This window comes from Pristis pectinata, chromosome 14, assembly GCF_009764475.1.
Source record: "Pristis pectinata isolate sPriPec2 chromosome 14, sPriPec2.1.pri, whole genome shotgun sequence".
In the NCBI taxonomy this organism is placed as follows: domain Eukaryota; kingdom Metazoa; phylum Chordata; class Chondrichthyes; order Rhinopristiformes; family Pristidae; genus Pristis; species Pristis pectinata.
The window spans coordinates 27,908,527-27,924,024 of NC_067418.1; the positions used below are offsets into that span (position 1 = coordinate 27,908,527).

At 39.8% G+C, this 15,498-nt stretch overlaps 1 protein-coding gene across 1 annotated transcript in view; it reads left to right on the forward strand.

Annotated features, from left to right (window-relative positions):
- dennd2b (DENN domain containing 2B) overlaps positions 1 to 15,498 on the forward strand; it is a 336,468-nt gene that overhangs the window by 188,386 nt on the left and 132,584 nt on the right.

A 15,498-nucleotide genomic window follows, 5' to 3' on the forward strand; every position in this document is an offset into this window, starting at 1 on the left:
ACAAGATCAGAAGAAACTAGTCAGCTTTCTTCATTCTGATCACTATCAGATAGCTATTTGAAACCATATGTGTGCAGCTGTCAGGTAAGGACGCCTCGTATTCAACCATGATGTCGGCCTTTTGGACAGCAACCACTCACTGTCTAGATCCTCATTGAAAAGGATGATCCCTTGGGCATAACATTGTGGGTCTGCCAAACAGGGCTTGGTACCTAGAACAAAAGAGATCCAAGTAAAATTGAAGGAATGAATGGAGATCAAATTTTATCTCTGATTTTTCCATGTTACCATCTCCCAATTTCTGCAAGCCAAGGGAAAAAAATCTACTGAAATTAATAGCCAAAGAATCAATTTATTATTTATAACCTCAATTTAATTTGCTGGCTAAGAATTGTTGTCTCAGTGTATCAGAAGTATTCTCCGCGGAGAAAGAAAAATTAGGTCATTACAACGCTTGAACAATATTTCCTGCTTGGCCTAGCCTGCTTGTGACTCCAGGCCATACGTATGAGATTGATTCTTCTCTGTGAGATATCCGAGCAGGCTATTCTATTCTATCAAAGTACTGTGTTTAAATGAAGTAAGAATAAGACAGGTGGTCCACCCAGCACCAATGAAGGCACACAATTCACTCCCTCCCCTTTGCATTCATTCCTTCTTTCCTCTTCCTTCCATCTCCACCAGGTTCTCTCTTCTACACATTCCCTCTATCTCTCTCCCAGCTTCTTTCTTTCATTTAGTCTCTTCCACTTCTCTTTCTCTCTCTTCCAAACCTATCTCCCTTCAGTCTCTTTCTTTCTCGTCGTCCTCTCTTCCTTGCCTCTTTCTATCTGTTCTCTCTAACACCCATTCTCTTTTACTCCTCTCTGTTTCTCACTGTATTATTCCCCTTTTTCCTCTCTTTTTTAACCTCTCTCTACTTCTCCAAATCACTGCCTCTCCAAATTACTCACAAACCCAGATCAAATTTGAATCCATCTTCTTATATTCTCACATCTCTCCCTATATTCCTTACTGCTCTTGCATTGTTTCATCCAACAAGAACTATTTATTGTACGTGAACTTGCTGCAGTGAGAGGAACCAAGCAAGTTGACAATGAGCTTGGATGGTGTGGCACCAACATGGGATTAAAGAAACTGGGTATGTGTGAGAGAACACAATGGGAGGTGTACATAAATCTGAGAATTATTGGAATGGAGTAGCTTACAGAGAAAGTGGCAAACCCACTGAGGAAGTTGTGCATAATCAGAAGTTCTGATTATGTAATCAAGACAAAGCATTTCCCATTGGGCCACTCAAAATTAAAAGAAAAATACTTTCCCGTGGATCATTTAAAAATCGTAGTATTAGATCATTTACGGTGATTAGCACATTTTTAATTGTGCAATTAATCACATTCATTTTTTAATGTTTTAACATTATACTGTTAAGTATGTTAATTAACAGAGGAAATGATTTTTTTTCTTGCAGATTCCAGTTACTAAACTGGTTGAAGTGGTGCATTTTATTCTATTTTTATACCACAATTTTCCGCTATGGTTCAAAATTTGTTCTCCAAGTCGCAGTTTGCAAGCTCTTGGTTACCAGTTGGGGGCAGAAAAAGTTGACAGAAATGGGACAGATGCACCAGAGATGATTGGCAGAGTCTTGAATGGCACAGTTGCCAAACTAAGTCTGCAGCATGTGGTGAGAGAACCAACGCAAGAGATAAAGCTGCCAACAGAGGACTATAAGCATGTTACACAGCAAAAGCAGCCTGCAGTACATAAAGCAAATCAATCTGACAACCAGTGGATCAGATCAAAGCACTGCACTCTTGCCACATCCTTTTATAATTGGTGAAACATAGAAAGTAGGAGCAGAAGTAGGCCATTTGGCTCTTCACATCTGATCTGCCATTTTGTATGATCATGGCTGATCCTGTCTCAAAACCATATTCCTGCTCTTTCCTCATACCTATAGATGCCTTTTTGGGTCTTGAAATCTATCTGCCTCCTTCTTGAACATATTCAGCAATTTGGCCTCTGCTGCCTTCTATGCTAGATAATTCCATCCTCTGAGTGAAGAAATTTCTACTCATGCCATTTGTAAATGTCTTATTCTGACCCCTTGTTCTAGACCCACCCCCCAGCCAGACAAAACATCCTTCCTGCATCAAGTCTGTCCAGCCCTATCAGGAAAACTAAACAGCTAATGGGAGGCAGTGGCTCCACGAACATCACCCTCAATCATCTCAGAGCCCAGATTAAAAAGGTCACAGACATTTCTGAAATATTTGCAATCGCTTTCAGCCAGAAATGTCGAATGGATTATCTATCTTGGCTTCCTTTAGATGTCCCTGCCATTAAAGAAGTCAGTCTTCAGCCAAATGGATTTGCTCTGCATGATATCAAGAAACTGCTGAGAGTACTGGATATAGCAAAGGCTATAGGACCAGACAATATCCCAGCTGTAGTACTGAGGACCCGCACTCCAGAACTCACCACATCTCTACCCAAGCTTTTTCAGAACAGCTACAGCACCACAGGATCATAGAAATTTACGGTACTGAAAGAGGCCATTTGGTCCTTCATGTCTGCGTCCGTTGAGAAAATGCTATTGGTCTGTAGCTCTGCAGGTCATGGATCTTCAAGAATACCTCTCAATAATGTTTTTAATGTGATGAGGGTTCCTGCCTCTACCACCATTTTAGGTAGCAAGTACCAGACCTCTGCTGCTGACTGGGTGAAAATCTTTAATGCATCGCCCCTCTAATCCTTCTACCAATTACTTTAAATCTTTCCTCCTGTTTTTTTCACCCCTCTGCTAAAGGAAATAGGCCCTTCCTACTTACACTGCCTACACCCGTCATAACCTTATACATCTTGATTGTCTCCCCTAAGTGTCTTCTGTTCCAAAGAAAACAGCCCTAGCTTATCCAATATTTCCTCATTATAAGAATTTTTCACTCCTTCCAACCTCTTCATAAACCTCCTCTTGCCATCTCCAGTGCAATCACATCTTTCCTGTAATCTGATGACTAGAATGCCTGTAATGTGGTCTAATTCGTGCTGTATGTAGTTCTAGCATACTCCCCCTGATCTTGTATTCTATACCATGGCTAATATAGGGAAGCATCCAATATGGTTTTTTGACCACCTGCTAACATTAAAGATCTGCAGTTGCATATTCGCGGATCCCTCTGTTCCTCCACACTCCTCAATGTCCTCCTGTTTGATTGCCTTGTCGCACCTACCCAAACACATTACCTCCCACTGCTCTGGATTAAATTCAATTTGTCACTTTCCTGCTTAACTAGCCAACCATCAGTATCATCCTGCAGCTTAAAACTTTCCTCCTCACTATAAAGGCACACACCTGATCTTTGAATCATCTGTGAACTACTTTATCATATTCCCTACATTTAAGACTGGGTCACTTATATATTACAATAAGCCAGGAGTTGAGGACTGAGCCCTGTGGAATTGCACTGATAACTGCCCACAGGTCACAAAAACACCCACCAACCATTACCTTTACTTTGTGCTCCTGAACCCATTTTGGATCCTATTTGCCAATCTCTGTTGGATCACATGGGCTTTTACTTTCTTGACCAGTCTGTCATGTTGTACCTTGTCAAAAGCCTTGCTAAAATCCATGTAGACTGCATCAAATGCAGTGGCCTCGTTGATTCGGCAGTCCCCAGCCCCACCCCCTGCCTCCCTTGTTATCTCTGTATAGAATTCAATAAGGTTAGTCAGATATGCCCTTCCTTAACAAACCCTTGCCGAGTATCCCTGAAGACAATCTGTCTTCATCAGTAAAAACTTACAACGTCCCTTCAATTAATTTGTCTGTTTTTGGTTTTTCCATCCCTCTGTTTTTAAACATTAGTACCTCAAGAGCCATCCTCCAAACCAGTGTCAACAATCCAGTAGTCAGAGAGGCTTCAAAGGTTGCATCAGACCCTCTGCAGTTTCCTCCCTTGTTTCTTTAATAGTCTGGATATATTTCATTTGAGCCTGGTGATTTATCTGAAAAATTATGGGAAATGTCATTGCTATCGTACATCACTTACTCATTGAGAACCTGCTTACCCATGCTTAAATTGGGATTTGCCAGGACACTCAGCTCCAAGTTCATTGTGGCCTTGTCCAAAAATGGACAAAGCCAAATTCCAAAGGCAAATTGAGGGGAATTAAGCCCCACCTTGCACATGGGAATGCTACCCTCTGTAAGTTCCCCTCCAAGCTGCACATCAGCCTAGCTTGAGACTATACAACCAGCCCTGTTTTGTTGCTGAATCTAAATCCTGGCACGCCCTAGCCAGTACTTCTGTGCAATTACCTTTACCAGTAAGACTGCAACAGTTCAAGCAGGCAGCTCCCTGCCTTCTTCTCAAGGGCAATTATGGATGGCAATAAATACTAGCCTTGATAGTGACACCCAGACACCATTAATTAATAATACAAGTATCCAACGTTTAAAACCCTTTCAGTCCCAATTTTGCAGGTCCCTAAGTCAACACTTGGCTTGTGGCAATTATGGAAAGTGTTGAGTATTATTTGGCCAGTGCTGATACTTCCTCCAATGTGATGGTGATGCTAATGGCACCCCCAGCACCCTTTTGGACAGTTTCAACCTCAAACAATGAAACTGTAATTTCGTTCATTCACACAGATTTCTCAAAACAACTCAAGCACTAAAAGAACTGTCGAAGTATACAAAAGCATTGAATCTGAGCCTTGGGTTATTTTTGGTTACTTTTATCATTAGCATAAATTTGCTTCCTGCCTGCTGTGACATGGAACAGTAGATGTGGTTTATTTCATTATAATGGCGTTACTTTAGCTGCTGTACTGAAGCTTTCCACTGGAATGTTTTTGCATGTGATATTTGTAACCATCCTATGTTCATAAGAATTTCTGGCCTTGGTTTGACATTCACAATTCAATTTGAATGTAATAGTTCTCCCCTTCCCTTACAAATTGTCCTTCCAGCTTCTCTTATAGATCTAGAATTGTTCATTGCATAGTTAAATCCATGGGTAGTTTAGTTGTCTTAAAGGGATTAGGAATATTTTACTTATTCTGCTTTTGTTTAGAAGAAAATGTTAAATATACCTGAATGTTTTATACTTTTTAAAACCATTATCTTATTTTTGGCGCAGAGTCCCTTGTGCAGAATAGTTCTCCTTCACTGCTAAGTTGCTCAGGTGACAGCTATTATTGAAACCATGCATGTGCAATCAGCTCTTGGGCAGGTCATTCCATGTAACATTGATCATATCACTTTTATAAACATTTGAAGTTTGAGTTTGCATTTCCAGCAGAAACCATCAGTCACCAGCCCAAAACATCTGGAAATAACAGACAAACAGCTGGTGATTTTTCATTAAATTGCCAGTAAGTACAGCTATCAGGCAAGACTATACCCACAGCAAAAACACTAAAGTTTTTTGGTCAACTTTTTTACCTAATTTGATGCATTTTACCTATTTTTACTTACTTTACCTTGTGGTGGCACTGTGATGCAATTACTAGAGCTGCTGCCCCACAGTCCTGGGTTCAGTCCTGATTTTGGTGCTATCATTTTTTTATTCATTCAAGGGATGTGGGCTTCACAGGCTGAGCCAGCATTTAATTGTCCATTCCCAATTGTGCATGAGAAGGTGGTGGTGAACTGCCTTATCAAAGTGCTGCAGTCCTTGAGGTGTGAGTATACCCATGATGCTGTTAGGGAGAGCGTTCCAGGATTTTGACCGAGCGACAGTGAAGGAACAGCAATTATATTTCCAAGCCAGGATGGTGTGTGGCTTGGAGGACAACTTCCATGTGGTGGTATTCCCATACTTTTGCTGCCTTTGTCTTTCTAGCTGGTAGACGTCATGGGTTTGGAAGGTGCTGTCTAAGGTGTCCTGGAAAGTTGCTGCAGTGCATCCTGTAGATGGTACAAACTGCTGCTGCTGTGCATCAGTGGTGGAATGAGTGGTTGTTGATGGGGTGCCCATCAAGTCAGTGGCTATGTCTTGTATGTTGTTGAGCTTCTTGAATGTCTGCATCGGTTTCATCCAGTGCTATGGTTTCATCCCAAATCCTATAGTAGGTAAATTAGCCACTATAAATTGCCCCTAGTGTGTAGGTGAGTGGTAGAGTCTGGGGAGTTGATAAAAATGTGGGGAGAATAAAGAATGGGATTAATGTAGCATTAATGTAAATGGGTGGTTGATGGTTGGCATGGATTTGTTGGGCTATGACTTTCTGGCTATATTTTCTTCTTTAAGACCTTTGGCATTGAATTTCTATTTAAGTCAATGGAACTGCATTTTGGAAACAGAGTAGAATGCACAGCCATTTCTTTAGTAGCTTGTTGACTGAGGATGAATTATCACCTTGAAAACCACATTCTTTTACAAGCTTTTGTTTACCCATCTATCCTCCTCTTTGGCGTGATGTTTGTTTTTAATTGATCCCACCTAGCTATGATTTGTTATATTAAAAGTTTATATAAATGTACACTACTATTCTTAAAGGTGTGCTTTTCTTCAGCTACTAAGCATGTAACAGAGTTCTCCTTGAAAGCATTGTTGCAGTCCTAGGTATTATACAAGATTATTTACATTTTTTGAGCTCACTGTTAATTGTTTGAAATTCTTTTGAGATGATTTCCTCCCCCCCACCACCCCTAACATTTGGGGGGAAAACTCTGAGGAACTTTAAGATTTTTAAATGCCTTCATTAAGTGTTAAGAATTTTGAATGTTTATGACTGTCAGGGATGTTCAGAAACATTAACGTCCTGGGCACGTTTAACTATTGGACAAGCCTGCCGAGACATTGGTCAAAAACTTGTTGTTTCGTGGGCGCGGCTTCATCTGACCCACCAACTTGATGACTTGACAAGCCCTATCATTACGCAGACCTCCCTGATTGGATTGAGATGGCTTTGGGCAACAAGTCGACACCAAGGGGAGAAGTTAAGTCACATTTGCCACTTGGATTAGCAGCAATGGCAGATGGCACTCTCCTGGCAGCAAGTGCTGGCCCAAATGTTCTCAACACTTTGATTCTTTATTGAGAACAGTTTTGTTGGAAGCCACCCTAGTGACTGGCGCCATAATCTAAGTACAATAGCTTCAAAGGTTGGCTGGCTACTATCACTGCAGCAGTTAGGAAGAGATGACACCGACTGAGTCTCTTCAGCATTGACATTGTAAGGGCCACAGAGGTAATGCAATGGAAATTATTTGTGTTGGTTCACTGGGTTCCTGTGTTACCACGGGTGTGTTTTTGATGCCTGTCTGCCTCTTTGTGGATGATTTGGGGTGTTCAGGCTCATTGCAGTTCCCTCAGTGAGCCCGATGGAATTTTCGCATTGCTGATTCTGAATTTTGTTTTATAAAGGGAGAATTATCTCCTTAGGCATGGGTGTGCCTTAGTGAAGTCTACTTGCGTCATTCTGGATGCCCTCACTGTGGTCTTATTTTGGATGCTGTCTGGGTCTGAGATAAGTAGTTCTCCAGCCTAGGCACTCCTCCCCACTCCCTCTGCCCCATGGCTATCACCAGCCTTTTAGGAGTGGGTGGAAGGTCTGTCTTTCAGCCTAACCAGGAACGCTTGGGACTTGGAATAATGGCAGACACCCACAACTCCATCAAAAGAAGTCAGGGCTGATCCATCTTCATACATCAGGGAGTTGTGATTTTCAATGCATTTGCTGCCCCTGTCCTTCCAGTTAACATATGTTGGTTATTTGGTACTAGTTGTCAAAGTAGCCTTGGTAGAGTTTCTGCCTTGTATCTTGTAGCTGCAACACACAGCAGCCATAGTGCATCAGTGTCGGAAGGAGTAAATAATTAAGGTGGTGAATGGAATATCAGTGAATCATGTAGAAGATTTGCTCATGTAGAGGAGTCAAATGCAATTAAGAACAGTTAGTTTTCTCTGTGCAAACAAAATTAAGAACACTAGCATTAAAACAATAGTTATTAAGACTAAAGAAATAGAGGACTTGCAGACTATTCCAGCAAAAAGCATGCATGTCAGCAATGTTTATCAGGATTATGCTGTCCAAAGATATTCTGGTTAGATTCCAACTGGATCATCTCTTCTAAAAGATTGCTGTTCTGTTCTCTCAAATAAGCTATTTTCTACAATATATTTATATTACAATGTCAACCTGAGATAGCTAAGTAATAAGTGAAAACATGTTTTTCCCCTCGGAGCCATTAGGTTAATGGTTACCATGTTGTCAACAGTTTTATTCTCACCTATGCGGCAGAGTTATGGGCCTAGAAATTTCTTTGCATAATTACGAAAGAATGGTGCCGTGCAATTGAAAGTCAGCTTAATCCGGAGTGGAGCAACCTTACATCCATTACTGGGGTTTAGCAACCATTGAGAAATTTGCCTGCTGACTTTTCAGTTGGGTTTTATATTTTTCTGGAATAAAAATGATGTCAGTCATAGTGCAATGCTCAAACTTTGTCAGCAGGGTGAAAAACAGAAACTCTAATTTACTCATAGGACAATCAGGTTTCACTAACCCTGTTTCTTTTGAAGCAATGTACAGTAAGTTCAAAAGTCAATAGTCCAATTGCATTTTCTGTGCTCGCCAAGAGCTGTGTTCTACTGAAATCTTTAATGCAGCCTCATTTGTGCGTCTGGAATACCTTGCCCTAATATAAGTCAAGGCCATGGTTGCTCTCAGCTTTTTGGCCTCAACACTGTTCTAGGCCGCTGCTGCTGAAGTCTGTCACATCCCAGAGTGTGTGGATCACTGCTTCACTGGAAATATCATCCAAACTTCAAACACAAAGGGAGCAGACCACATCTTCTTTTCCTTCATTCGACAGGAGCAGACATGGCTGTGGCCTTGCCTGGGGTGCAGGCATTCACTCCTCAATTTACAAATGTTTGCTTTATGAATTTTCCCTGGGTTCTGTGACTTTGATTTACAAAGCTATTTTTTTTTTGCAATAACAGATGTGCAGCAATCCCTGCCCATAGGGACTTACCCTGTACCAACCACCCATTATGGATTTCATCAAATCTTCTCATATATAAAAACTTACTTTAAGCATCATTTTCCAGGAATATTTGAAAACCAAGGAATATTGCAGCATTTTTCCTTACAGAATACACGGACTTCTCACACAACGAACCTGCCTTAAGCAGGCACTGTATATTGCTACCTTTTCCAGGTCCTTCTGACCACTCTGGGGCACCCTCCCCAATCATTACAATGTCCATTCATTAAAAGCCAATACTGGAAGAGTGTTGCTTGCATAATTCTGTGTACTTTAAAGAGCTGGAACCAGAGATCGCAGTTTTGAGGCTAAATGCCTGCAGCTGCGAGAACTTGCAGTAAAACTGTGCTGACATTGACACATTGCATAGGGAAACCTTACAATACTCTTATATGAACCTTGCAGTTGAAGATCTCAATTTTTGTGAACTTTTATGGACAGCCTTATGGTAACCCATAAGGTTTTAACGCCATTAAAACAGTTGAAAATGTCCAAGGAAGCATTTCTTTATCTGCAAGTTGCTGTGGAGCAACTTACATTTCCATAGCTTGCCTTGAGTAGGTGCTTCAGCATTATAGGAAGACTTTCTGTGTTAGTACTTCAAACCAAGTTTCACTTTATTTGCTTGGTGTTCCGTTTTAGTTGCCTATATTTTATGGTTACAAGATTTTACCATACTTATGTATTCTTACAGTCAGCTGTACCGTTCTAGATGGTGTTGTGCTTCTTGAGTGTTGTTGAAAGTGGAGAGTATTGCATTGCATTTCAGCAAAACAAAGCAGCTGTTACATTGGAGAAGTAACCATGACTAAAGATTATCATCAGGTTCTGGACCTTACTAGACTGACAAGGAGCAGATGCTGGAAGATATGCAAATATATATTTTTAAACAAAATTCTTTTTATTTTCAGAAAGGACAAAAACACCATTTAATTTTGTTGCTGTCCTCAGACCTACTTATCAGATATCCTGGTGGGAAAGCTTTGAAGAAGTAATAATCATGTGCACACAAACAACAGTCCATTCTGCCAGTCACCTAAATAACCATTGCTCAGAAAGGAAGGGCTGTGTTCAAGTTAGACAAAATTTATTTTAACTTTTTAATCAGATGTAATTTTAATCCTCTCCAAGCTATCATAAAGGAGGAATAAAAAAAAACAGCCAATCTAATTGACTCCATTGCAGTCCTGATACTTAAAATCTACAGTGCAAATGCTGTTGTTCCTGAGTACAACAGGTTCCAACTACAATGGGTAACAAACAGGTTCCATTTTTGCAGATGTCTATAATTTGATTTTGTCTGTAAAGTACACAAAAATCATTGATATGGTAACTATATCTCCACAGTACTGTAATGAATGGCATCAAAAGCACACAAGACTGATAAGAAAGAACAATTACAAAAAGAGGAGAGAGGGAAACTAGTTCTGCCAATCATAGGATCGAATGTGTGTGCATATGTTGGACTTTTGAAGTTTAAAATATTATGGGCGCTTGTTTGTATGTAGGGGTGTCCTTAAGTTGGACATTCGTAATCTGGGGACGGCCTGTAATTATCTAATATTTCAACTGTTTCAGCAATTATGAAAAAATAAAAGCCTGCAGAAGTTGGAAATCTGAAATAAAAATAGAATGTGCTGGTCATGCTCAGAAGGTCAGGCAGCAGCTATAAAGAGAGAAACAAAGTTAACATGTCATGTTGGTGATTGCTCATAAAAACTGTTGTCAGAGTGCGCATTGATTGTAGAGTAGATTGCAGGTCTTCCATTGCCCCAGAGTCCACAGCTGTCTGCCTCTGGCCATGCTCAGAGCTGAAAGTAAGCCGACAGTATGGCAGACTGGATTAAACTGGATTAAATTGGCGGTGTTAGTGATTCAATTGTATTGGGAAGAAAATTGTTATTTTCACCCCTGACCATGCTGTTTGTTGCTCGTGGTCATTGATGCAGTCACCCAGATCTTCAGGTGGCTTAATGCAGTGCAGTGACTGTGTTCACAGAACAGCTCAAGACCACTGCTCCCCACTACACTCCAGTGGTACAGGCTAACAAAGCCAACAGTGTGATCAGGCATTGAATGCTTGTGAATGTCTTTTACATTGAAATTGTTCTGACCCTCAGTTCTAACATTTTTGGGTTGAGGAAATGACTGCTCATCATCCACCTTGTCAGATCCTTGTTTCTTATTCTCCTATACACTTGTGAATATAGGCCCAAACCCACTAGGCTACCTTTCTAGGTCAATGCCCCTAACCTAGTAAGTCTGCTCAGGGCTGCCTTTAGGCAAGTGTATCCCTCAGTAGGTACAGAGACAAAAACCTCACATAGAACTCTAGATGTGGTTTCACCAAAGCCCTTTATAATAGCAGCATCTAGCAATGAAGTTTAATATAGCAATTGCCTTCTGAGCCATTTGTTGTACCTGTATTTTTAACTTAGCTGTGTTTTCCTGTAGGGCACCATGATCCCTTTGAATGCTGGTACTTATTAAGTTCTCAGCAGCAAACTTCCCCATGTTATTCTTCACAGTTATTCTCCTACCCACTCATTATGCAAATCTACATCCTTTGCAAGCCCTGTATCTTCCTGATAACTTTCTTTTCCACCTGGCCTTGTATCATCAGCAAACCTTGACACATTATTACTTTGTTCTTTTATCTATAACATTGATTATAAATAACTGAGGATCCAACATTGATCCATCTGTAAAATGGAAACAACTTGCTCATTCCAACTCTGTGTCTTATTTTCTTGAACCAATTCTCTATATATGCAAATGTACCACCTCCCACACCCCCCAATCCATGAGTCTGAATTTTGTGTAAGAACCTTTTGAATGACAGGTTATGGAACATCTTTTGAAAATCCTAATTATGCTTTTCTCATGGTTTCTCTTTGACCTTCTGTATTAGTTAAAACCTCAAAAAATTATGTTTGATTTGTCAAACATGACCTCCTTTCATAAAATCCTGTTAACTTTGTGTAATCAAATTGTGATTTACTAAATGTCCTGTTATCACTTCCTTAAAAACAGATTCCAGCAATTTTCCAGTAACTGATGTCAGGCTGATTTCAGCCAATGATCTCTATCATTCCAACTGCACATTGCTTTTTACTGACTCATAATGACTACTTCCAGCAACATTTTCACTAGATAAAGCTTGCTTAATGGAAATTTGGGAATGGAGAAATATTTCTGCTGGCTGGTCTCCAGCAGAAAACCACCAAAGGGAAAATCCCCTTCCTGAATTATGCCAGTCCTTCCAGTCTTTTAGTTAAGGAGGAATAATTGTATATTTCCATAGTCTAAGCATAAAAGTGAAGCCTTTTTGTGTAAAATTTAGAATTATCCTTAAAGTTATACATACAAGTTGAAGTGCATTTTTCACTCTCAAAATCCACATCTAAGTATAATTTAACATAATTGCTACAATGTTAGTTTGACTGAGACTAAAGTCCAAGGTGGGGGGCCAGACAATTCAGTTCAATTTAAAATAGTGTCCTACTATATTAATAAAATGAATTCCATTGAAATCTGTTTGGTCATGGACATGTTTACGGGTACAGATGTTTCAGCTTGCCTAATTATGCTCAGGGTTTGGAGTGATTCGTTTTGATCACCTGCACAGAACATAGAATTGTGTCCTAGCTGCCAGTAGCACTCACCTCCACATATTTGGTGCCGTTGTTTTCAGTTGAATTGAATGTATGGGGTGAGTACAGGCAGCAGCTGACACTCAAAGTTTGTTACAAGGAGTAGGGATCTAGGACGTCTTATTTTCCCCTCAACCGTGTTTCAAGCCTTCAAACAGAAACAATCAAACCAGACTTGTCTTACACATGGTGATGATTTAATCACTACATTAATAATATTGACTAAATCATAGTTTATTGCAACTATTGCAAATAAGTATATATTATTTGCCACTCAACTAGCGTGATCCTATGACAAAAATGTGGTGTCGAGTTTTAGTTAATGTGTGTCCTTTAAATCTAGTCTCTACATCACAAGTTGTTTTCCAAAACGACTTAAGGACAGATTTCAGTATCAATTTAATTTTGTCAGTATTGTTTACAGAAGAGAAATAATTCACATTTAAGCAATGTTCTGTTAAGCTTTTTGTTATTATATTGCTGACAGTATCTTTTTAAAATGTGCTGATTATAATATCGCAAGTAAAGTAATTGGGGTAAATTCTAATCTTCCAAGCCTGTCCACTAATTTAGCCAACCAGAATTTACCCTCTTACCACATCTTAGAATTTTTCCAATGTTTATCTCATTAAAAATCAATGAAATGAAAATCAAATAGCAGCAAGGGCAATCCTTCAAATTATCTCCAAGCAATGATGATAAATGTTTACACACAAAACTTAATCAACGCTTCAATATGAAAAGAACCAATCAGTTTAAAACCTTTGAATAAATCATTTTGAATCCTTGCGTAAAAGTGTAGATTAATTAGTGTTTGGTGGTGGTCAGAAGATCAAGGAAGAGATACATTATATTATTTGAAAGTTATCTTAGGCTTTATAATAAAAGCCTTTTTGTTATTCATTCATATAACTGGTCTAACTATTATTAATATAGAACTATAAAAAATGAAATATTTTGTGCTTTAAATTTAAAAATTATGTGTAAGAAATGCTGAAAATCGTAAAAACCTCCAGATGCTGAAAATCTGAAATAAAAACAAAATCTGAGGGCTGCTTATGGTTTTAGTAAACCCTGAAGAAGCATAAAACAATTCAGCAGCTTAAAGTACTTACCATACAAAGTTTTCTGATTTGCAATTCTTGGCCTCATTTTCACACATTTACCTGGATTTCATAAAAGTGATTTGTGTTGCAAGAACAAAAGTAAACTGCAACAAAAAGATTTTTGGAGACATAAGTATATCAGCTAGTAATAAACTAGATTTTATTTTTCAAACTTCTGAAAACTGAGGTTCTAATGTTGCAGCTATATAGGACCCTGGTCAGACCCCTCTTGGAGTACTGTGCTCAGTTCTGGTCACCTCACTATAAGAAGGATGTGGAAGCCATAGAAAGGGTGCAGAAGAGATTTACAAGGATGTTGCCTGGATTGGGGAGAATGCCTTATGAAAACCGGTTGGGTGAACTTGGCCTTTTCTCCTTGGAGTGACAGAGGATGAGAGGTGACCTGAGAGAGGTGTATAAGATGATAAGAGGCATTGATCGTGTGGATAGTCAGAGGCTTTTTCCCAGGGCTGAAATAGTTGCCACAAGAGGACACAGGTTTAAGGTGCTGGGGAGTAGGTATAGAGGAGATGTCAGGGGTAAGTTTTTTTTTACTCAGAGAGTGGTGAGTGCGTGGAATGGGCTGCCGGCAACGGTGGTGGAGGCGGATACGATAGGGTCTTTTAAGAAACTTTTGGATAGGTACATGGAGCTTAGAAAAATAGCAGGCTATGGGTAAGCCTAGTAATTTCTAAGGTAGGGACATGTTCGGCACAACTTTGTGGGCCGAAGGGCCTGTATTGTGCTGTAGGTTTTCTATGTTTCTATTATCAAAGTTGTGATGATGAATGTACCTGGTATTATGGTACATGGGACTAGGTGATTAAAAAAAATCAGTTTGTGCTAGCTGTTAGTAAGTTTGTAGGAGAAGTGTTAGAACTGGCCAGCACACTTTTGGAGCTAAGCAGTGATAGAATTGCTAAGATCTTTGGAAATTAGCACTTTGGATTTAATACAGTAGTGAATTTTGGAGCTTGGTTGTTTTATGGTCTGGAAGCAATGATAGAGAGAGATTCCTGGGGTTTGTTTTGGTTTTTTTAAAAAAGGACCCTCTAGTCTGCCAACTGGGATGGAATCCTAAGGTGCAAGAGAAATGGGTGAGAATTCAATATCAGAGAACATTGTGGGCTGGGGTCCTGGAGTTTGGGAGCATTGTAGAGTTGTGGACAATGGAAGTGGAACTACGATATAGCAGTGAGTTTTGGGAGTATGGGAGTTATCCTGAAATTTTGGGTGTGTGTGAAAGATGTCCTATGCCTCACAGTGCTAGGAGGGACGTATTGAAGATTGAGAGTGGTGGTGGGATCCTCTGGATTGATGAAAAATGAAGAGGGTTCTGGAGACACTGAGCATAGGGAGGGGTGATTCAAATTGTGGAAGTAATAGGGTTTTGTGGTTATTTTAAGGATATTCTACAGGCTATAAGTGTCCTCCTTGTGATCCAGCACCAGTTGGCGAGTGACGGGCTGCTTTGTTCACATTGCTCAGTTATGTTAGATTCCCTTCCCTGGTGCTCTGGTTGATTGTTCAGTGGCCAACTTGTAAACTGGATCACCACTGCAAGTACCTTGGTGGCTTATCATGCAGCTTATTAATGCCAATGCTTGTGGTCAGTCAATGAATACAGAATTTTATCACAATGGTGTGTCATGTCATTGTAGATGTTTATTACTAAAATACCAAATGCCTTACTGAGAAGCTCAGCATTTAATTATCCGTGGATAATGCCTCC